This window comes from Macaca nemestrina, chromosome 1 (genome assembly GCF_043159975.1).
Source record: "Macaca nemestrina isolate mMacNem1 chromosome 1, mMacNem.hap1, whole genome shotgun sequence".
Lineage (NCBI taxonomy): Eukaryota > Metazoa > Chordata > Mammalia > Primates > Cercopithecidae > Macaca > Macaca nemestrina.
Window position 1 is genome coordinate 168,600,958 of NC_092125.1, and position 17,270 is coordinate 168,618,227.

The 17,270-nt window shown below is 41.6% G+C and overlaps 1 protein-coding gene and 1 non-coding gene across 2 annotated transcripts in view; both read left to right on the plus strand.

The window, feature by feature from the left end:
• The window catches only part of LOC105498461 (Janus kinase 1), a 237,422-nt gene that overhangs the window by 32,599 nt on the left and 187,553 nt on the right, over positions 1-17,270 (plus strand). The gene's annotated exons all lie outside the window — the stretch shown is intronic.
• Positions 11,887-11,994, plus strand: LOC112429621 (U6 spliceosomal RNA). Its single transcript, XR_003021883.1, has one exon. It is a non-coding gene; the product is annotated as a U6 spliceosomal RNA (small nuclear RNA).

Below are 17,270 nucleotides of genomic sequence, written 5' to 3' on the forward strand. Positions count from 1 at the left end.
GCAAAACCACAGGAAGAAAGCTTGTGTGAACTCAAGCTACCCCATAGTACCTTTCTAACAACTAGATTAATGTTTGCCATTAGACAATCTTTCCATTAAATTAATGGCTACCTTTTTGGATTAGACACTCACCTTCCATTTGGCACTCAGAGTCATTTCCTTGTCACTTGTTCCAAAGGAAAATCACTTAGGATAACTGAAGACCTTAGGGTAACGAGCTTTTATTATGTCTGTCCTGATCCTTCCTTTTGTACAAAATTTATGAATTCTCCTTGCTCTTCCATATCAAGTCATGTATATTCTCTTTGGCTTTCAGCCTGATCCCATACCCTCTGTGCCATCCTGATCTCACCCTATTTATATGACATCCCATTTTCCTCAACCCTTCAATACCAGTTATGTTAATTTCCTTATAGTTATCAAATATGTTATATTCAGCCAATTCCTATGTCTCTACCCACGTTGTACTTGCCTTTCCTTTTATTCACGTAGAATATCTTTCCCCTTTATCCATCCTAAATATTTTCATCCTTCACTACCAACAAAGTCCTACTTATTCTCTAAGCTTCTGATCCATATCAATTTCTTCTTTCTGTGAGTTTGTATAGCTTATAAATTACTACTATTGTTTATTAAGCACATATTGAGTGCCAGGCCCATTATCTCTACTCCTTATTCCAATTACACAAGGTAATTATTATCATCTTCATTTAATGAAAAGGGAAACAGAAGTTCAGAAACATTATATAATTTGCCCAACATCACACACTCTAAATTGCTAAGCTGAAGAGTGAACTACAGGAGTGATGGATTCTAAAGCTCTTACTCTGTCTACCTATACTTTCTCTTACACTACATACTACACAGAAGTGTTCCTTTTTTTTTTTTTTTTTTTTGGTACTATGGGAGTCAATGGAAAATGTTTTCTAATTGTTTTGTGTGCATTAGTCTCTCCTAAATTTGTTAATGAAATCAGATACTATATAATTTAAGAGTTGCATTCAGTCACTAGTTCTGGAGATACAGGAGTTGAGACCAGGTGTGGTGGCTCATACCTGTAATTCCAGCTCCTTGAGAGGCCAAGGTGGGAGGATTGCTTGAGGTTAGGAGTTTGAAACTATCCTGGGCAACATACTGAGACTCCATTTCTACAAAAAAAAAAAAAAAAAAAAATTAAATTTTATTATTTTATTATTACATTGGGCCCACACCTGTCATCCTAGCTCCTGGGAGGCTGAGCTGGGATGATCCCTTGACCCCAGGAGTTAGAGGCTGCAGTGAGCTATGGTTGCAACCAGTATACTCCAGTCTAGGTGACAGAGGAAGAGTCTGTCTCTAAAATCCAAAAACAGGAACATAGCCTCTTTTTGCTGTTTCCTCTGCCATCCCCAGGGTGGGGGCCTTTTCCTTGTGTTAACGAGATGGCTGCTGGAAGTCCAGACCTCATATTTCTGTTCCAGGCAAGGTGGAAAGGATTAAGGATAAAGGGTAGGCCTCCCAGCTAAATTTTAAAGACTTTTTCTGGAAGTCTCGCTAATAGCTCATTGGCCACCAAATTTGCAAGGAAGGCTGGGAAATATTTTATAGCCAAGTACACTGACATACCCAACAATAAAGGTTTTTTGTTTCCAAGAAAGAATGGCTGTTAAATAGTGGTCTCAGCCACAGAGACCCAAGTCTCAGTCTTTTATATTTTCACAGCACCTAGTAGGTGCCCCATAACACTGGTGGGCAGTCTAACGTAGAGAAATAGACAGGAGCCAAGGTAATTTAAAAAACGGATGCATGAAGAAACTGAGAAGATGGCCATATGTAGTTTCTAATTTATAAGTACTTTATAAGAAAATAGACACCCACTGATTTCTCCCTAAACAATCCTACTGTCAACTCAGGCTTCATGTGTGGAAGGATTATAAAATTAATGTCAAGGTTAAGAAAATAAAGGCAGGTCGTTTGAAATTGAGTGGATTCATTGTATTTCCTTTAGCCTTTTTTCTTCTTTTTTGCATATATTGTGTTTCCATTTACGAAATTGGCATTAGAAAATGTTCCATTTTGCAAAAGGCTCGCTGTAAACAACCACTTCAGACAGAATGACCAGTACTTAGGCAGTATCTGATGAGCACTTAGAACAAAGAGTAAATTACATTTCCAATAGAAATTAGCGCTGTGAATTCTGGAACTCTCCTGAGTTTCTTATTTTGATTTCCAAAATAATTCAAAGCTTTAAAGAAAAAATCTAGGCCGGGCGTGGTGGCTCACGCCTGTAATCCCAGCACTTTGGGAGGTCGAGGTGGGTGAATCACCTGAGGTCAAGAATTTGAGACCAGCCTGGCCAACATGGCAAAAACCCGTCTCTACTGAAAACACAAAAATTAGCTGATCATGGTGGTGCGCGCCTGTAGTCCCAGTGACTCAGGAAACTGAGGCAGGAGAATTGCTTGAACCCGGGAGGCAGAGGTTGCAGTGAGTTGAGATCGCACCACTGCACTCAAGCCTGGGTAACAAAGCAAGACCCCATCTCACCAGAAAAAAATGAAATAAAAATAAAAATCTGTGCTAATTACCTGAAATGTTTCTCCAGCCCCTAGATTAACATCAAGAGAGGGTCTTTGAGATACAAAGCACATTTCTTTAATTTTTAATTTTGATACAGTCTCAAATTCTGTGTGCCCTTAACCCAGAATCATCAATTGTTTTAGCTTATTTGCTTCATCATTCTCTCTCTCTCTCTAGCATGTGTGTATGATTTTTTCCTGAAAAGTTTGAGAGTAAATTGGAGACAGGAGATGTTAGGAGACCCCTGAACACTTCAGATTATTTGCTGGAAAAAAGGACATTTTCTTATATAACCATAGCAAAATGATTAAAAGAAGAAATTTAACTTTGATACATTACTGTTATCTAATCCAGGGTCTGTGGACAAATTCCATTAATTGCCCTGGTAATGTCTTTCTGTAGTTGTTTGACTTTCCCAGGTCAAATCTAGCCTTAGACCATGCAATGCATTTGGTTGTCTCATCTCTGTAATCTTTAATCTGGAAGAGTTCTTGAGCTTTTCATTGACTTTCTCTTACTTGAAATTTTTTAAAAAGGTATAGGGCAGTTATTTTGTAGAATGTTCTACAAAATAATTTCTAAAATGTTCTGACTTGCCTAATGATTACATTCAGGTTGTATATTTTGAGCAGAAATACCATAGAAGTAGTGTTTTTTTCCTTCTCAGCGCTTTATATGAGAAAGTCGGTGATGGTGGTTTATCTTAGAACATCATATACTTTGATGTCTGGTTAAGGCAATATCCACCATATTTCCCCACTGTAAAGTTACTATTTTAACTTTTTTTTTTTTTTTTTCCGAGACAGGGTCTCTCACTCTGTTGCCCAGGCTGGAGTGCAGTGACTCGATCTCGGATCACTTCAGTCTCAACCTCCCTGGCTCAACCGATCCTCCCACCTCATCCTATGGAGTAGCTGGGACTACACGTGTGTGCCCCGCATGCCCAGCTAATTGTTGTATTTTTTGTAGAGATGGGGTGTTGCCATGTTGTCCAGGGTGATCTTAAACTCCTGGGCTTAAGCATTCCACCCACCTCTGCCCCCCAAAGTCCTGGGACCACATGCATGAGCCACTACACCAGCTACTGTTTTTCCTTTTGTAATTAAAAAAGCAATTGGTCATTGAGGCCAGGTGCAGTGGCTCACTCCTGTAATCCCAGCACTTTGGGAGGCAGAGGCGGGCAGATCACCTGAGGTCAGGAGTTCAAGACCAGCCTGGCCAACATGGTGAAACCTCGTCTCTACTAAAAATACAAAAATTAGCTGGGCGTGGTGTGTGCACCTGTAATCCCAGCTAGTTGGGAGGCTGAGGCAGGAGAATTGCTCGAACCTGGGACGTGGAGGTTGCAGTGAGCAGAGATTGCACCACTGCACTCCAGCCTGGGCGACAGGGTGACTCTGTCTCAAAAAAAAAAAAAAAATTGTCAGGAGGTTTTGGGGACTATGTCAATATTCTGTTCCTCATCAAACACTCACCCACTAGTTTTAGCATTCACTGATGATTTCAAATTCCATCCTCCCATTTTTCTTAACTGGCTTTTTACTGCAAGAATGAGAAACTTTCTCTTCTAAGGGATGGTTTCCGATACTACATGTCTATGAGTTTCTGAGACTTTGTTTCAGCTTTTTTGGGCTGCCATAACGAAGTATTGTAGACTAGGTGGCTTAAACAACAGAAATTTATTTCTCACAATTCTGGAGGCTGGGAAATCCAAGATCAAGATGCCAGCTGGTTCAGTTCCTTGTGAGAGCTCTCTTCCTGGCTTGCAGATGGCTACCTTCTTGCTGTGCCCTCACATGTTGCAGAGAGAGTGCTGGTATCTCTTCCTCTTTTAATAAGGGCACTAATCCCACCATGGGCTCCATCCTCATTACCTCGCTAAACCTAATTACTTCCCCAAAGCCCCACCTCCTAATGCCATCACACTGGGGATTAGGGCTTCAAAATATGGATTTTGGTGTGGGAGAACACATGCAGTCCATAACAGACTTTTTTTGTTTTTTTTTTTTAACTTTTTAGCTTTTAAGTTCAGAAGTACATGTCAGGTTTCTTATGTAGGTAAACTTGTGTCGTGGGGTTTGTTGTACAGATTATTTCATTACCCACTATTAAGCCTAGTACCCACTCGTTATTCTTCCTGATGCTCTTTCTCCACCCTCCAATAGGCCCCAGTGTCTGTTGTTCCCCTCTATGTGTCCATGCGTTCTCATCATTTACTTCACACTTATAAGTGATAACATGTGGTATTTGGTTTTTGGTTCCTGCATTAGTTTGTTAAGAATAATGGCCTCGAGCTCCATCCATGTTTCTGCAAAGGACATGATCTCATTCTTTTTTATGGCTGCATAGTACTGCATGGTGTATATGTACCACATTTTCTTTTCAAATACCAATGATGGGCATTTAGGTTGATTCCAAGTATTTGCTATAGCAAGTAGTGCTGCAGTGAACATACACGTGAATGTATCTTTATGACAGTATGATTTATATTCCTTTGGGTATATACCCAGTAAGGGGATTGCTGGGTCAAATGGTATTTCTGCATAACAGACTTTTAAAAGGAAAAATAGGCTGGGTGTGTTGGCTCACGCCTGTAATCCCAGCACTTTAGGAGGCTGAGGCAGGCAGATTGCTTGAGCCAGGCACAGTGGCACATGTCTGTAGTCCCAACTACTTGGGAGGCTGAGATGGGAGTATCACCTGAGCCCTGGAGTTTGAGGCTGCAGTGAGCTATGATCATGCCATTGCCCTGTAGCCTGGGTGACAGAGTGGGACCCTGTCTCAGGAGAAAAAAAAGGAAAAGTAAATACCCCCTATTGTAAGTAGATGGTTACTTCATTGGATTGGGTAACTGATATTCAGCCTTGAACTCCTGCATAGTAAAAGTAATTCCTTCCTTTGTCTTTTGTAATGATTCTTTTACTTTGTTCATGTTTTTATTATCAAATTGTGATCTAATTTGGCTCCTCTCTTCTTCTTTTTTTTTTTTTTTTTTTGAGATAGAGTCTTGCTCTGTCGCCCAGGCTGGAGTGCAGTGGTGTGATCTCGGCTCACTGCAAGCTCCACTTCCTGGGTTCACGCCATTCTCCTGCCTCAGCTTCCTGAGTAGCTAGGACTACAGGTGCCCACCACCACGCCTGGCTAATTTTTTTTTGTATTTTTAGTAGAGACAGGGTTTCACCATGTTAGCCAGGATGGCCTCCATCTCCTGACCTCGTGATCCACCCGCCTCAGCCTCCCAAAGTGCTGGGATTACAGGCGTGAGCCACCGCTCCCAGCCCAGCTCCTCTATTCTTATTTGGCACTGAAGTCTGTTTCTTATTTGTTGCTATCAGATAAATCTGAATTTAAATTCCATACTTCCAGTTGTGTGTGACATTGGCCATGTTATTTGGGCCTCAGCCTCCTTGCCCACAAAATAGGGATGATAACCCTTATCTCAGTGCTATTAGGAGGATTAAAGCAGATAATGTATGTAAAAACATGTAACATGGTATCTGATAAAAAGAATGCAATTAGTAAATAAGTTTTCTGTCTTTAACTTAAAGTTCCAATTTTTAGTGACACAGTTTTATAAGTTTCAGTGACTTCATTGCTCTCTTCAAGGGGTTAGATGATCTTCTTACATATGAAGTTTGCATCAGAATGAGAAAGGATTAGTGGTATCTATCAACTTTTACATGATTCGTGTGGTTATACCAGTGCCTCCCTCCCTCCCTCCTTCCTTCCTTTCTTCCATTGGCCACATAGTTAATGGCATTTGCTATATGCTAGTCACTATTCTGGGTGCTACGGATAGAACAGCAGACAAAATCTCCTGACTTGACATCCATTATATTCTAATCAAAGGAGACAGATGATGAATATAGAAATAAACTTTTTAAATTAGATAGTGTAAGTGCCATGGAGAAAAATAACACTGGGAAGGAGAATAAGAATTGTGAGGGGACTGCTATTTTAATTAGTCAGGGAAGGACTCACTGATGAGACAGCACATGAGCAGAGACCTCAAGGAGATGAGGCATTGAGTTACTAGGGTAGCTGAGGGAAAAGCATTCCAGGCAAAGGAAATATTTCAGACGAGAAACTCCAGGCAAAGGAAATATTTCAGACGAGAAACCTAAGGCATAGATTGACTTACTGAGGTTTCACCCAAAGGAATCATAAAAAGAGCTCAGGCAGTTCTGTGGAACACAACAGCACTCTACTTCCCTTCTGTGAGCTTGATTATAGGTAAGAGCAGAATAAGAGCAAAAAAGGCTGGACGGCTGTTGGGGTTGTGCCAGCTGTGGCAGTGTGCCATGCAGACCTCCCTTCCAGAAAGAACCTGCTGCAAGGAATGCAGAATGCTTGCTGACAACTTCCAGTCTGAATCTGCCCCAGCATCCAGGGTGCAGCACTTTCTCCCAGGCAGCCCTCTACCAATGACTGAGCATGGCAGGGGTACAAGGGCATGACCATTGCCATACAACGTGGGACTTTTTTGAGGGCGATCCTTGTGCCAGACTCCCTATTAGGCTGGCCAGGACATTTCCAGAGCTGCACCACAGTCTGAGACTTTATTCACCCACACAATCATCCTTCCTTACCCTTCTCCTTTTACAAGTCTCAGACCTGCAACATGGTTTTAAGGCTTTCCCTGCCCTCTCCAGCTCCCTTCTCCTTTTGCCTTTCACAGTTATTACACCCCAGTGCTTTCACTTATAAACCCATCCTGGTGTCTGTCTGCTTCCTAGAGGACCCAGATTGACAGGAAGCAGAGCAAAAATACATGTAAGGAGATTTTACTCTCCTTCTTCTGCCGGCATCAGTCAGAGATAGACCAAGGGAATTGGAGGAGGTCAGTTGGCAGTGATGTCAAGGATGATCAAAGTTTCCAGATAATTGGCTGGGTGCGGTGGCTTACACCTGTAATCCCAGCACTTTGGGAGGCTGAGGTGGGTGAATCACTTGAGGTCAGGAGTTCAAGACCAGCCTGGCCAACATGGTGAAACCCCATCTCTACTAAAAGAAAAAAAAAAAAAGCCGGGTGTGGTGATGTGTGCCTGTAGTCCCATTTACTCAAGAGACTGAGCCAGGAGAATAGCTTGAACCCAGGAGGCAGAGGTTGCAGTGAGTCGAGATCGTACCACCGTGCTCCAGCCTAGGCGACAGAGTGAGACTCTGTCTAAAAAAAAAAAAAAGTTTCCAGATAGCCAGCCCTACCCAGGCCATCTCAAGTAGTAGACAATCTGAATGAAACCTGCTTATTAAAAAAAAAAAAAAATTTTTTTTTGAGACAGCCTTACTCTGTTGCCCAGGCTAGATGGTACAGTGGCGCGATCTCAGCTCATTGCAGCCTCCACCTCCCAGGTTCAAGCAATTCTCCTACCTCTCTGGCTCCGGAGGTGCACTCCGCCACGCCTGGCTAATTTCCATATTTTTTAGTAGAGATGGGGTCTCACCATGTTGGCCAGGTTGGTCTTGAACTCCTGGCCTCAGGTGATCCGCCCGCCTCTGCCTCCCAAAGTGCTGGGATTACAGGTGTAAGTCACTGCGCCTGGCCAAACCTTCTTATTTAAAATGCAAACAATTTCAAAAGCAACTCCTCTAGAAACTCATAGCAGCCAGATGGCTGCCCCTAAGCTTTCCTTATGTAGAAATTCTGAGGCTACCAATGGAACAGTTCTAAGCCCTTCCTTCCTTCTTTCCTGTTCTGGAGAAGGAAGGGATTAGTTAACACACTAGAATCCAGAGGGGCAGTGTGCTTTGAGAGGGGAAGTTGGCACTCATTTCCACTCCTGGAAGCCAAACCATGGGATTCTGAGGTCTCCAGGGACATTTTCTAGATCTCCAACTGTGATGATCATCTCTGTCTTATACCCCAGGCTGTGTTCAAAGGACTGCCTGTGTCTGGCTCACCATGTTCCACCGACATTCCAGCCAGAAACCATTCTCAGTGTTGGTAGAACAATGCTCTAATCACATAGCTGAAATTACAGTTTGGGGCTCAGTAAGGTAATGGTTCAAAAGATTTCTGTGGAAATCTCTGCAGTCCCATCCGGAAAGCAAACACTGGCTGGAAAGGAAGCAGCCTTGGGGTGGGATCACATGGAAAGCAGGTAGACAAAGTTATGACCCAGGATTTCAGAGTGAATATCCTCTATGTGCCAGGCACTTTTACAAGTTTATATTTCTAAAACCAACCTATGATGCTGGAATTATACTTTGAGGTAATCGCTACTTTATGGCTTAGAAAAATGTGGTTTGGCTGGGTGTGATGGCTCATCCCTATAATCCCAGCATTATGGGAGGTCGAAGCAGGAGGATCACTTGAGTCCAGGAGTACAAGACTAGCCTGGGCAACATGGCAAAACCCCATCTCTACAAAAAATATAAACATTAGGCAGGCATGGTGGTATGCACCTGTAGTCACAGCTACTCCGGAGGCTGAGCTGGAAGGATTTCTTGAGCCTAGGAGGTTGAGGCTACAGTGAGCTATGATCATGCCAGTGCACTCTAGCCTGGGTGACAGAGTAAGACCGTGTCTCAAAAAAGGAAAGAAAAAGGAAAGAAAGAAAGAAAGAAAGAAAGAAAGAAAGAAAGAAAGAAAGAAAGAAAGAAAGAAAGAAAGAAAGAAAGAAAGAAAGAAAGAAAGAAAGAAAGAAAGAAAGAAAGAAAAGAAAAAGAAAGAAAGAAAAGAAAGAAAGAAAGAAAGAAAAAGAAAGAAAGAAAGAAAGAAAGAAAGAAAGAAAGAAAGAAAGAAAGAAAGAAAGAAAGAAATGTTAAGTGATTTTTTCCAAGGTCATAGTGCTAGCAAGTAGCAAACCTAGGATTCGAGCCAGGTCTTCAGATGCTAAATTTAGTGACATTTTAATGATTTTACTGCTGGCTAACTATTCTCTTGCCTTTATCCATATTCCTGTGTCAATAATAGTATTTTACTCTGTGGCCTCACCTCTTTGCTTAGTTGCTTAGATAAAAATCATGTTGATTTTTAGTGAGGCCGTGGTTGGGAAGCACTGTAGTGGACATTTGCTAGTTTTTGATATCCCCGACATCCCTTTTCCTCCTCTTTTGGTAAATGTATTCTAATTTCTCTCTGGAGAACTCGCTTCTCCCCCACTTGGAATCCATGTGTTTCGGGTGGACTCTAACCCTTGCTTTGGGAATGGGGTCTGTGAATCCCCCTAAATCAGTGTACCTATTCCTCTTGGCCACTGCAGTTCAGATTGGTCTGTAATCAGTCAGGACCTGTAAGTCTTTTTGCCAGTGCTTCTGTGAGCAAGCACTCTTCTCCAGTTGGCCTGAACCTGGAAGAATGTGTGGCTGGAGATGCTATAGCCATCTTGGTGAGGCCTGTCCAAGAATGGGGCTCACACAGTGAAAACAGAGCTAAGAGGGCAGGAGGAAGAAATCTGATCCTGGTGTCACTTTTTTTTTTTTTTTTTTTTTTTGAGACAGAGTTTTGCTCTTGTTGCCCAGGCTGGAGAGCAATGGCATGATCTTGGCTCACTGCAACCTCTGCCTCCCGGGTTCAAACGATTCTCGTGCCTCAGCCTCCTGAGTAGCTGAGATTACAGGTGCCTGCCACCACGCCCAGCTAATTTTTGTATTTTTAATAGAGACAGGGTTTCACCATGTTGGCCAGGCTGGTCTCAAACTCCTGACCTCATGTGATCTGCCCACCTTAGCCTCCCAAAGTGCTGGGATTACAGGTGTGAACCACCACCCCCAACCTTTTTTTTTTTTTTTTTTTCTCTGGACTAGGACATTCTTGAAGCCAGAACTACCTCCAAGAACTTTCAGGTCTGTGATACAACAAATTCCATGAATGCTTTAATTAATAATGTAGGTTGGATTTTTGGTTACTTTCAACTGCAAGAGGCTTACCTGTTACAACAGACTTTCTCAATTCAATTTCACTCAAGTTAAGAACCAATTAGGACTCAACAATAAAAAGACAAATTACCCAATTTAAAATGAACAAATGACATGAATAGACATTTCCCCAAAGAAGATGTACAAGTAGCCAATAAACTCTTGAAAAGATGTTCAACTTCATTAATCATTAGGAAAATGCAAATCAAAACCACAATGAGATATAACTTTACACCCCCTAGGATGGCTGTAATAAAAAATATGAACAACAAGTTTTGGAAGGATATGGAGAAATTAGAACCCTTGTACCTTGCTGGTAGGAATGTAGGTGGTACAGCCACTTTGGAAAACAGTCTGACAGGTCCTCAAACAATTAAACATACAGTTACCAGCTATTCTACTCCCAGGTATATACCCCCCAAAAATGAAAATATATGTCCACAAAACGTTTTGTACAAGAATGCTCATAATACTTGTATTCATAACAGCCGAAAATGGAAAACAACTCAAATGTCCAGCAATAGGAGATTGGATAAACACATTGTGATATATTCATACAAAGGAATACTCTTCAACAATAAAAGGAACTAGCCACTGATACATGCAAAAAAAAAAAGATGATTCTAGAACCATGGTGAGTGAAAGACACCAGACGCAAAATAATAAATGTGGTATGACTCTATTTATATGCGGTCCCAGAACAGGCAAACTAATCTATGGTGATAGGATCAGAAAGTGTTCCCTCCGCCAGGCGCGGTGGCTCATGCCTGTAATCCCAGCACTTTGGGAGGCCGAGGCGGGTGGATCACGAGGTCAGGAGATCGAGACCATCTTGGCTAACACGGTAAAACCCCGTCTCTACTAAAAATACAAAAAATTAGCCGGGTGTGGTGGCGGGTGCCTGTAGTCCCAGGGAGGCTGAGGCAGGAGAATGGCATGAACCCGGGAGGCAGAGCTTGCGTCTGCACTCCAGCCTGGGCACCAGGGCGAGACTCTGTCTCAAGAAAAAAAAAAAAAAAAAAGAGGTTCCCTTAGTCAGAAGGAAAGGGATTTGACTAGAAAGGGACAAGAGGATGAGACAACTTTCTGGAACTTTAGATGGTAGTAACATGAATGTGTACAATTATCGAAATCCATTGGCCAAGCATGGTGGCTCAGGCTTGTAATCCCAGTGCTTCAGGAGGCCGAGGTGGGAGGATTGCTTGAGGCCAGGAATTTAAGACCAGCCTGGGCAACATAGCTGGTCTTAAAAAAAAAAAAAAAAATTAGCCCAGTATGGCTATGTATGCCTGTGTCTCCAGATACTCAGGAGGCTGAGGTGGGAGAATCACTTAAGCCCGGGGGCTTGAGATTGAGGTTGCAGTGAGCCGTGATTACTCCACTGTACTTCAGCCTGGATGACAGAATGAGACTCTGCCTCTAAAATTTTTTTTAAAAGTCATTGAACTGAACCTTAAGATCAGCATATTAAATACTTCACTTAAAAATAATTAATACTTGGAATGATACAGAGAAGATTAGCATGGCCACTGTGTAAGGATGACAGGAAAAAAAAATACTGTGTTTTAAATGTTTACTGCTTCCTCACTTTTCATGAGGAAAAAAAGCATCCACTGAATTTATATGATCTAACAGGTGTGAAAAACTCCCTATCAAAAAATATCATTCCCCACCAACTTAAGAATAGACTGAATTTCCCCTGATTAGCTTCTCCTTTGATATACACATTGAAAGCCCTAAATAAAATGCTATATTAATTTCCCCAATGAATATTTTAGCATGACACTAATGTATGAAGTTGGTTCTCCTCCCTCTTAGCAAGGTACTGCAACCCAGTATTGACTATGTTAAAATCTAAAAATAAATAAGATAATAAAAATGATAAAATGGTGATTACCTTCTTCAAGTTGCTTAGAAGTCTGAAGAGGCACCAACCCTTACAAACGAAATTTTCACTTTGGCTGACTCAGTCTCATTTGTTAATTTTTTCTTTACATCACCCCACCTCCCAGCTTTATGCCTCATCACTTACTACCTACTGATCAGTTTAATGGGCCTCAGAAAGGCTATGGAAATCCTAAAATGCAGAGTCATTTACAGACTTCCCTCACATGAGCCCTCAAATCCCTATGGGTGCACTGGAATATCCATTTTGTTGGTGATTTATGGGTTAGAAAGAGCCCTTAATTGCTTCACTAGCATGGACTTCTCTGTGACCAAGAAAAATAAAAAATAAAATAAATGGCAATGTGGGCTCCTTTAAGAGAAAGGAGAGGGGACATTACACAAGAAAAATGTTATTTTCCAATATCAAGAAAATTCATTAGCAAACACATTATAATGCACTCAAGTAGTCATCACCCTGAATTGTTTTGGAAGAGGCCCTGCTTTGGAAAAACACAGGGCAAAAATATTACTCCTGTAGCTTGGCACAATGAGATGGCAGGATGACAAATGTCTTATTCTCTACAGTGCCTTAATATTTACAGGACATCTGCTACTGTGTATTTCTCCCTCCCTTGAGTCACCTTTATCACAGTCTAACATTGTGTTATTGCTGTTTCCCATTCCACCTGTTACAGTGATAAGATACAGCTCTATTCCTCCAGTGTGTGGGAAGCAAATGACTCTGAAAGTCAGGAGGCTGAGCTTCTAGTTCCATTGTTGTGCTAACTGTGCACTCTTAGGCAAATATTGCAAATTATATTGGTTTTAGTGTCCTCTTCTAAAAAAATGGGAAGTATAATAGACATGGTTCCAATGAAATGGAAGCTAAGACTTACCCCGAGCCATTAAGGGTTCCTCATAGAACCAATATATAGAAAAGGGGTGATATATCCTTAATAGCAGTAATTAGATTGCTGCTATCTAGTGGGGATAGACAGGGAGAGCTATGTTTAGAACTCAGGGATTCAATGACCAACTTCTTAGCATTCCTTGGCCAAGTGGTCTGCTCAATGGAAAAGTGCAGCCACCCAATAAAGACAAGATTATCAGTGTCTCATATCCTACATGCAACAAAGTTTGCGTCTCTCCAAATCTACTTTGGAAAATAGGCAAAAACATCTTTACTATGGGACAAGTAGCCTGGGACAAGGAAAGAGGTAAAACACATCCTGCTGAAGTGCTGATGGAAAGAAAGAGCAGAAGTGGGAGGTGGAAGAAGGTAGCCTTGAATACCAGTGTACGCCTTATCACCAGCTGCAGAAGCAAGGGTTATACCAGCTGTAATTTCAATCCCTTGGTCATTTCTTCTTCTCCCCAAACTTTGTATTTTAAAAGAAAAACACTGGAAGTGGCTACCATTTTAGATTCAGGTGGACATGTGAGCAACTTCTCATCACTCCGAATCTACTCTTTGCCCAGCTCCATTCTGCTGGGTTCCCTGGGTGGTTAACCTAAATGCATTACATCCACAGATTCTCTTGTGTTCTGGCTTCAGGTTGGGTTCAGCAACAAGGAGCACAGACAGAAGATTGGGAGACGGAAGGGAGAAGAGCAAGATCAGGGTATTTATCCCCTTTGTATGAGGTCACTGTTCTGTGAACTGGCTCTGTCTTTCCACTAGAGGTCATAGCTCAAGCTATGTCATGAGCAGCTCTCTCCACATAGCTCTATCTCCTGGTTCTAATAAAGGCTTTCTCTCCTTGCCCCAATGGGTGGGAAAGGCACCCCAAGTTACTAGTTCTAGAGTATTTTGTTACCACTTTTGAGTTCCTTAAACCTTGCCCACACCTTTGTAGATGGTCCTTTTAAATTCTTCTCAAATTATCAAATTTGTACAAATAAATAATTTCTTTTCTAGTGGAACCCTAACTAATATGGGCAAGTTTCTTATAGGAACCACAAGCGGTAATTGTAAAATCAGATAAGATTTATTAAAATATGTGTGAAGTTTCTTTGAAGAATATAATGACTTTGTAGAAGTTCAAATGAAACATATGCAATACATATAGAAAAATGCATAAAGCATATATGTGCAGTTTGAATAATTATAAAATGAACAGCTATATAACCAGTACTGTGATCCAGATATAAAATATTGCTGCCTCCCCAAAAGCACAGTGAATCGTTTCCGGGTTCAAGCTACTCAGAACAATGATGCTAAGAAAATTCTTGTACTTGTCTGTAGTACACATTGCAAGAGTTTCTCTAGGACGGTGGTTCACAGTCTTTTGGTGATAATGTGGAGTGGTGATGAGAGTTCTCAAGAGCTGTTGCTGAGAGTATAAATTAGCACAAGCACTTTGAAAGAATGTGGCATTGTCTAGCAAAACTAAAGTTATATGCACCTTCTTTTTTTTTTTTTTTTTTTTTGAGATGGAGTTTTGCTCTTTTTGCCCAGGCTGGAGTGCAATGGCACGATCTCAGCTCACTGCAACCTCCGCCTCCTGGGTTCAAGCAATTCTCCTGCTTCAGCCTCCCATGTAGCTGGGATTACAGGCATGCACCACCACGCCTGGCTAATTCTGTATTTTTAGTAGAGATGGGGTTTCACCATGTTGGCCAGGCTGGTCTTGAACTGTTGACCTCAGATGATCCACCCACCTCAGCCTCCCAAAGTTCTGGGATTATAGGCGTGAGCCACCATGCCCGGCCTTGTTTTTCTTCTTCTTCTTTTTTTTCTTTTTTTGAGACAGACTCTCGCCCTGTCACCTAGGCTGGAGTGCAGTGGTACGATCTCGGCTCACTGCAACCTCTGCTTCCCAGGTTCAAGCGATTCTCCTGCCTTAGCCTCCTGAGTAGATGGGATTACAGGCACCATGCTAATTTTTGAATTTTTAGTAGAGGTGGGGTTTCATCACATTGGCCAGGCTGGTCTTGAACTCCTGGCCTCAAGTGATCCACCCGCCTTGGCCTCCCAAAGTGTTAGGATTACGGGTGTGAGCCATGTGCCTGGCTTCGCATCTTCTGACATAGCAACTTCACTATTTTGCATGATGTTTGCTGTAGATTTTCTGTAGGTACCCTATTTGACTTAAAAGTTTCCTTTTATTTCAAGTTTAGTGATTTTTAAAATTAAGAATACATATTGACTTTTTTTTTTTTTTTTTTTTTTTTTTGAGACGGAGTCTCGCTCTGTCGCCCAGGCTGGAGTGCAGTGGCTGGATCTCAGCTCACTGCAAGCTCCGCTTCCCGGGTTTACACCATTCTCCTGCCTCAGCCTCCCGAGTAGCTGGGACTACAGGCGCCCGCCACCTCGCCCGGCTAGTTTTTTGTATTTTTAGTAGAGACGGGGTTTCACCATGTTAGCCAGGATGGTCTCGATCTCCTGACCTTGTGATCCGCCCATCTCGGCCTCCCAAAGTGCTGGGATTACAGGCTTGAGCCACCGCGCCCGGCCATATTGACTTTTTTTACCATTCACTTTTCCTAAATATGTTTGGGGGGTCATATGGGTTCTCTCCTTTATTCTATTAATATGACAAATTACATTGATTCATTTTCAAATATTAAACCAATTTTGTATTCCTAGAATACACTTAACTTGCTTTTCTCTATTATCTTTTTGTATTGCTGGATTCAGTTTGCTAATATATTGTTTCAGATTTTTTTCAACATATATCCATAGGTCAAATTAGATTGTAATTTTATTTTGCCATAGTCTTCACGTGAATTTTAGTGTCTTATGAGTTTGAGAATTGTTCCCTCTTGTATGGGTTTATGTGATATTAAAATACTTTGTTCGTTAAAAGATTGGTGGAACCCACATGAAAGGCTTCTGGTCCTGGAATTTTCTTCGTGGATTTTCTGTAAACGATTCAATTTATTTAATGATCATGGGATTGTTCAGGTTTTATTGTTATTATTATTATTATTATATTATTTTATTTTATTTTTGAGACAGAGTCTCTCTCTGTCGCCCAGGCTGGAGTGCAGTGGTGCAATCTCAGCTCACTGCAAGCTCCGCCCCCTGGGTTCATGCCATTCTCCTGCCTCAGCTTCCCTAGTAGCTGGGACTACAGGCGCCCATCACCACGCCCGGCTAATTTTTTTGTATTTTTAGTAGAGACGAGGTTTCACCGTGTTAGCCAGGATGGCCTCAATCTCCATCTCTTGACCTTGTGATCCGCCCGCCTCAGCCTCCCATAGTGCTGGGATTACAGGTGTGAGCCACCGTGCCTGGCCTGTATTATGTTTTTCAAATGCTCTCTTAGCAGAATCACGCTCGTGTTTTTTACATATCTTTAGAAGGTTTGTTGATTTTTCCCCAAGGAAATTAGTCCATATAGTGTACTTTGTCAAATGGACTAACATTAAGTCATTCATTATATCCTCTTATTATCTTCCAGTGTGTACAACATCTGGAGTAATATCCCCTTTTTCACTCCTGATAGCGTGTGTGTGGTTGTGTGTGTGTTCTCTCTCACTCCCCGTGTGTGTGTGTATGTATGTCTCTCATTAGTCTCACCAAAGATTTTAGTCTTCTCAAAGAATCAATCAACTATTGGCTTTATTGTTCCTATTACATAGTTTTTCTATTTTATACATTTTTGTTCTTATTTGTTATCTCTTTCCTACTACTTTATTTCTGTTTATCTTGCAGTTTATTTCTATCCTGAGGTGGATGCTTGGTTCATTTACTTTTAGCCTTTTTTCTTTTCTAATATAAAATGTAAGGCTATAAATCAACTCTGTAAACAATTTTTAGCTCTTACTCTACAAGTTTTTGATATGAAGTAATTTTTAAATAACTCACACATTTTAAAAAGGCACAGTTCATGGCCAGGTGTGGTGGCTCACACCTGTAATGCCAGCACTTTGGGAGGCCGAGGCAGGCGGATCACCCAAGGTCAGGAGTTCGAGACTAGACTGGCCAACATAGCAAAACCCTGGGTCTCTACTAAAAG